Genomic DNA, 7,617 nt, shown 5'->3' on the forward strand with positions numbered 1-7,617 from the left:
TTATCTCTTAGCACACCTTGCTTATAACCCTCAGAGCATCTATCATAGCCTGTGATTCTATATTTGTATGCTTGCTTATTGCCTGCTACCCCCATTAGATCAGAAGCTCTGATAGCAGGTGCCTCGTCCCATTGATCCGCTGATATTAACACCCTGTGCTTAGTGGTAAGGGCCAGCATCTGTAAATACTGTTGAGTGGATGTCTGTGGACATCTTGGGCCAGGCTGGCCTGGGCCCCTACACAGAAGAGAGCAGTGTCATGTGGGTTTGGGGGGCAGTGAGTTGGGCCCCTTCAGACTGTGGAGAGCGGGAGCATGGGGGTGGGTGAGGAGGGTGCTGGAAGTCGACTCTAGGAGCAGAGGTCTGAGGACTGCCAGCCTGCACCTCAGCTCACAGCCTGGCTTCGGGCCTCCTCTCTCTCTTTCCCACTCACTCTGCTAGACCCGCCACATTCAACAGCCCTCTATGCTGCAGGCTGGAAGCCCCATCCTCAGGGCCTGGGTCATGTACTCCAGTCCAACTCAATTGTCCCGCACTCTGGGAACTTCCCTCTACCTCCGTGGGGAGCTGGTCCTTGTTCCTCCATATCCCACGAGTGACGGTTCTTTACTTTGGGAAAGATCCTTACTCCCTTGTACTACAGACACCTGGCAAAATGTCTTACTTCCTATTAAAGGCTGAATTATGCCCCCCCCCAAATGCATATGTTGAAGTCCTAATAAATATCAAATGAATCACTCAAAACCCTATGGAAATAAGAGCTAAGAAGGACCTCAGAAATTCTGACTAGCAGAAGTGTTTTTATGTGATGTGTGATGGTCTTTGTTGTTCACAAAAAGGACAAGCTTGTCAGGACTTAAATTTCATGGTTAAAGTGGTATAACTTGCATCAGACAAGTTTTTTGTGGGTTTCTGAAAAGAATATGGAGCTAAAAGGTAGGGTCCAGGTCCTTGCCCTGGCTCCTTCCTTTCTGATTCTCTTTCCCTGGGAAAGTTTCTTAACCTCTATGAGTCTCTCTTATCTTTAGGCATAGGCTATTTGTGAGGTCAAATGAAATGATGACTATGACTTACATGCTCAGAAGTACTTGATACAGGTCAGGCACTCAAACAACATTTGTGAAGTACAGGAATGAATGGCATGGGGGTGCACAGGCCTTCAGAGGAAATCCTATTTCTCATTATTGATATCCTATAGTCACTATTAACTAGTCTTTTCTAGCCCAAATGTATATCAAGTAAGATTTTGTTTTGCATTTACTTTCAACAGAACAAGTACGATGATTGCAGAAGAGAGAGGAGCCATCAGTCAGCAGCAAACACTGTCATCACGGAAGTATTCTGCCGAAATGGAATTAATTGTCCATCTCCCGCTGGGAAGAACACTGTGGGCCATATTTCTTAGTCATACAGCTAAATTTGAACAAATGTAGGTATTATGTGAATAGATTAGGCAGTGTATGATGACTAAGCCTCTATATTCCTATGCATTAAAATTATCCTTATCTAAGGTGTAGGCAAAAATTTATGCTGTGATATAGAAATTATATCAAATGTGGAAATTTTAGAGTACCAGTTTTATATACGTCTAAGGAGAACAAGGTAGGTTGGCAACAGAGAAAGCAGTGACCAAGAGGATAGGAACTGAGCCCTAAAGATGGGAGGAGAAAATAAGTCTACATGACATGTTTAACGTTTAGACTGGAGATACGCATATGGGAGTCCACAGCGTTCTGGGTCTGTGTGGGAGCCGCTCTTCAGTCTTTGAAGATCCAGGTCAGATGCTGTTTTTTCTGGGAAACCTTCCTGACTGTGTAGTCATTCCTTTCTCTGCAATCCCCAGGGCTTCGTACTGCCTTGCAATTATATTCCTCCTTTTGCAAGAGCAAGAATCCAGCATATGTTAGCAGTCAATCAATGCTTGTTCATTATAGGCCAGGAACTGTGCTAGTTTCTTTCAAATAAAGCATCTTATGCAATCCTTGCAGCAACCTGTTCATTCTCATCATACATACGAGGACCTTGAGCTAAGTGTGATATGTGTGGTAAGAGGGAAAGGCTTCAAACCAGAGGTCTCCAGACAACAGGTTCACTGCTGTTTCTGCCATAGCAGCTCCACTCTCTCGAGCAGTGCTTTATAATAAGATAATTTTAGACACGTGTGAAATTTAAACATTTTTAGTAGCCGTGTTAAAAAAATGAAATGGGTGAAATTACATTTTTGTAATAATATTCCATTTTAGAATAGTTTTAGAGTTACAGAAAAGTTGTGAATATAGGTAGAGATTCCTGTATACCCTGTACCCAATTTCCCCAACACTAACACCTTACATGAGTGTGGTATATTTGTGACAACTAATAAATCCATATTGATACGTTATTATTAAGGAATATCCGTGCTTTATTCAGATTTCCTTTGTTTTTACCTAGTGTCCTTTTTCTGTTCCAGAAGCTTATCCAGGATATTCATCATGTCTCCTTAGCTTCCTTTATGACAGTTTCTCAGACTTTCTTTGCTTTGATGATTTTGACAATTTTAAGGATACTGGTCAGACATCTTGTAGAAAGTTCCTGAATTGGAGTTTGTGTGATGTTTTTCTCCTGATTATACAGGGATTGTGATATTATTGTCTGTAATAAGATATATATATATATTTGATCTTCGTCCCATTTCTGGCAGAGCTCCTAAAACCCTTGGAATTTCCTAAGTGATAAGAGCAATAGAGGTGTCTCGTGGTAACAAACCCCTTTCTACCACACCTCCGTTTATGTTAATGAGGTGACTTTGGGAAAGCATCTAAGGGTGGGGGCTTGTTGCCAGGGGAACCAACCATGTGATTGGAGGATTGGAATTTCAGTCCCACCCCCGACCTCTAAGGAGGGGAGGGGGCTGGATGTTGATCTCCAATGTCCAATGATTTACTCAATCATGCCTTACAATGAGCCTCCATAAAAACCCAAAGGAAGTGGTTCAAAGAGCTTCGAGGTTGGTGCAGCAGAACTCATCCACTTGCCCCAAACTCCACGAGGACTGAAGAATCTGGCTGTTCAGTCCTGTCCTTTAATATATTTTGTAATAAATTGGTAATCTAGTAAGTAAAATGTTTCTCTTGAGTTTTGTGAGCCCCTCTAGCAAATTAATCGAACCCAAGAAGAGGGTAGTTGGAATCTCAGATCTATAGCCGGTTGGTCAGAAGCACAGGTAACAGTGGGGACTTGTGATTGGTGTCTGAAGTGGGGTGGGGGAGGGCTCAATCTTATAAAACTGTGCCCTTAATCTGTCAGATCTGATGCTATCTCCAGGTAGATAGTATTAGAATCGAGTTAATGGCTTGATGGTAGTGTTGCAAAGCACACGTATCATAGGGGTTGTTGGTGTTGGGGAGAAGACCACTGAAGTATATTGCCATTCTCATCACATCCTATCAAAGGTATATGCTACCTACATGACTTACCACAGATGATCTTAACGTTGATCACCTGTCAGGTTTCTCCACTGTAAAGTTACTCCCCCAGCCCTTTCTATACTGTACTCTTTGGAAGGAAGGCTTAAGGGGTGGGGAGTTATGTTCTGTTTCCTTGAGTGGGGAGTATTTACATAAACCATTTGGAATTCCATGTGAGAAATTTATCAATTGTCCTTCATTTCTTTCTTTATTGAAAATAAATAAAAGCATCATTTATCTATAGCAGTATAGATACATGACTATTTAATAAAATTAGTTTAGATATATATTTTGTTTAACCCCATAGATAAAAAATTATCATTTCAATTCATAATCAATATGAAACATTTATGAGATATTTTTCATTTTGTTTTCATAAAAAGTCTTCAAAATCTGGCATGTAATTTACACTTATAGCACATCATATTTGGATGTTAAATTTTCATCAGCAATACTTGATCTAGATTTAGATTTCATAAAATTTGCAGTTGAAAAAGTAGATTCACACACCCAAGTATCTAAACATACCTAAAATTTTTTCAGTAATTAAAGCAGGTGCACAAAAGTCATTTTCCTTTAACATTTGCATCTATTTGACAAAATTGTTTTTTTTAAAGAAGAATTGATTTGACATAGTTTCAAAACTATGTCCAAGTTAATTAAATTCACTAACTCCTGTGTCAGCTCAGTATTATCGCCATCAAATTCTACAGTATTGCATAAAATGAAAAGCATCTTTAAATTTATCACAATTAACAAAGCATTATTCAACTATTCAATTTTTCTTTTAGTTTTGGCAGCAATTTACCTAACACTGTTGGTTATGATTAAAATCTTTGCTAAATCGATTCATATTGGAAATAACTGCAAAGTAAGTATTATTGAATTTTACTATGAAAAGCTTCTATTTCACCACAAATTCCCATACTGTACTACTAGGTCACGAATTAGTTTTACTTTCTTTGGAGCATCAAATTTAGCTCATTTATATGCAGTGTAATATCAGTGAGGAAACATAAATCACACTTATTTTTTGTAACATGAAGCATATTGCCATTTTTTTGTCTTTGATTATTGAATATTTGGCAAGCATTTCTTTTGTTTCAAGAAAATCTTGAATTAGAATTAACATTATAGCAAATCTCTGTAAAACTCTTCCACAACTCAATCCATGAGCATTTGCAAAGAATAAAGATCATTAAATTGTTTTCTATTTCTTTTAACAGTTTCACAAATGGATGATTTTTCATTTGCTATGTACAGAATGATTTTAAGAACTCTATAGATGACATTTTTCATGAAGTCTGCCTCGGAAAACTGATGACAGATACTTTCAATATGTATCATACGTTAGTATAAAACAGTAAAGGAAACACCAGTCTCTTGTTTTAAAATTCCCATAAATCCAGATTTTTTTGGCCTATAATATAGCTAGAACAATGTCTGTCATAATAGGAACTAATTTTTTTCATATCCAGCTAAAATTCCTTGATAATTTTAAAAGATTAAAAAATACCTATGCCATGAATTGGATTTTTTAGGCTGGGAAATAACAATTTTTTTTGTATTTTTGGAAGTCCTTGGAGATAAAATACAACCAAAATATTAATCAGGCAGTGACATATTATATAACTCAATAAGTAATAAAAACTTGCAATTTAAAAAATTTTGAATCAGTTAATCTTTAATATTGTTTGTAAGATCTTGGATTCTATGTGCAATCATTTGGTGGCTTAACTGAAGATCTTTCACTTTTTGTAAAACATCTTTTAAACCTTGTTCCTCATAGTTTTATTTATTTACTTATTTATTGAAGTATAGTTGATTTACAGTGTTGTGTTAATTTCTGCTATACAGCAAAGTGATTGTTATACATATATATACATTCTTTTTCATATTTTTTTCCATTATGGTTTATCACAGGACATTGACTGTAGTTCCCGGTACTATACAGTAGTACCTTGTTGTTTATCCATTCTATATATAATAGTTTGTATGTGATAACCACAGATTTTTTTCCTCATAATTTTCTGATAAAATTTTAATAACAAATAATAATTATTTTACTATGTCTTCATCTAAAAATGGTGTTCTATCTTGTATAAGGATCCAAATGGATATATAGCTGGTCAGACTTACAAACTCACTTACACTCACTCACTTATACAAACTCACTCACTCACGTATAAACTCAGATGCCACTGAAAAATCATTTAAACCTTTATTGGACATTAAATCTGATGTCAGTAAACTAATCTCGCTGAATACTTTTTGACAGTTTCAAATTTTTTTATCAAATTAACAACGTGTTTGCTGAAAATGGCTCTCAACTTTGCCTGCTTAATTTTGTATAATTTTTTTAAGACAGCAAAGAAGCAGATTTTTCATTTTGCTCTGCTGCAGCAAATTGTAATTGTCATTCTTTGTGAAAACTCTGACATATTCTTCCAGTCTCTTTTTCCTTCCTACTGTTACGGTCATAATACTAACTCCTAATTTCCGCTTGATTTTGTATGAGTAGTATGTCTTCATTTTAAATTTGAAAAATTTTCCATACTTATTTTTTTGTACTAGAAATGTGATTTAATTCTATTATGTTTTTTTTAAAAAAAGTAATTTAATTATCAAGTGGACTTCCATAGATATAACTGTAATTTATGCTGTCTATATAAAATATTCAAATAAACATATTACAATGTTACATCAGTCCATAGGAAAAAAAAAAGTATTCAAACTGAACCAAACTGTTGACACCTAGGAGATTGGTCATGCATTTCCATGTATGCTCGAAATGGCGCATGAGCCAGAAACACGCACTACCATACAATAATTATATCCTACAAAATGCAGTGATTAAAGCAAAATGTAATCTGCTAAAACAGTAGTGTTTAATGGAAACAGTTTACACTGCTTTAATTTTTTAATTTAAACATTAAATAAAAATTCAGTTCTTCAGTCACACTGACTATATTGTAAGTGTTCAATTGCCACATGTTTCTGGTGAGTACCATATTGACAGAGCAGCTCTACAAGCTACAGTCTGAATGGCCTGACTTTTACTCCAAGGTCAAGGTCTAAAGAGAAGCAAGCCCTTAATCCCTTAACTAGGGGCTGAAAAAATAACTAGAGATAACTTATAGAAGCTTTCTGCCTCAATACGCTTTGTGTAGTTTTGTTACAAAGGAAAAGTAAGAGAAAAACAGAAAGAGACAAAGAGGTTGAGAAGCACATATCCATAAAATAATGGTACTTAATAGCTGATAGCTCATTGGAGGTAAATTTCCCTGTCTTTTACGCCAGAACTCATCCTAAGGCAGGAGGTGTCTGATAGCAGATATACATCATTGGATTTTAGGTTGTAAAAGAGAAATTTGACTTGCCCTATGAATGCATGCTGATGAAGGGGAAAAAGATTTGGGCCTATTTTCCAGAAGGACCTTGTAAAAATCAGAGCCAGACCATGAAGGTATGCATTGCCTTAGGTGGGCCCAGGGTCTCTCACTGGACATGTTCAACTACAGATTGAGTACAGAATCTAGGGCATTCCAGCATCAGATGGAAAAATAGATTTAGATGACCCAGAAAGTCCACTCCAATCTTTAGATTTTGTGAGTCACAATCAGCAAGGCATAACTGGCTCTTTTTCTCTTTCAAATTAGGAAGCCACCAGGTGTTACAGCTTTTCTGTATTCTTTTTTCAGTTCGTGAAGTGGGTGGTACTTTTGTATTTCATCCTAAATCTTAACCAGCAGAACTGTTCTGGCCACACAGATAAGCACAATCCTTTGACAATTTCTCTATTGACTAATACATGACTCACTTTGCCTCTATTTATGGACTTATTTTCTTCTTACTCCCAGAGAAGATTTGAAGTAGCTCACAGTAAAAACAATATACTTAGGCACTTTAGAAAACAGGGTCTAACAAATGATTGTATCAGGTTACAATAGTCGTTATTTCCAAAGAGAGAAGAATCCAGCTCCCCTATGTCTTTTTTATAAGATTGATTGGTGACTTGAGCCCAAGGTGTTTAAATTTAAATCAGCAGTCTCTTAATGACATGAATGAGATGATCTTACTTTTAAAACATAGTTGCAGATTAAATTATCCGAACACTGGAAGAACTCGCCCATCCTTGAAGCTCTATTTCTAAATGTAAATGAATAGCCAA

This window comes from Balaenoptera acutorostrata, unplaced genomic scaffold, assembly GCF_949987535.1.
Source record: "Balaenoptera acutorostrata unplaced genomic scaffold, mBalAcu1.1 scaffold_1008, whole genome shotgun sequence".
Taxonomy (NCBI): Eukaryota; Metazoa; Chordata; class Mammalia; order Artiodactyla; family Balaenopteridae; genus Balaenoptera; species Balaenoptera acutorostrata.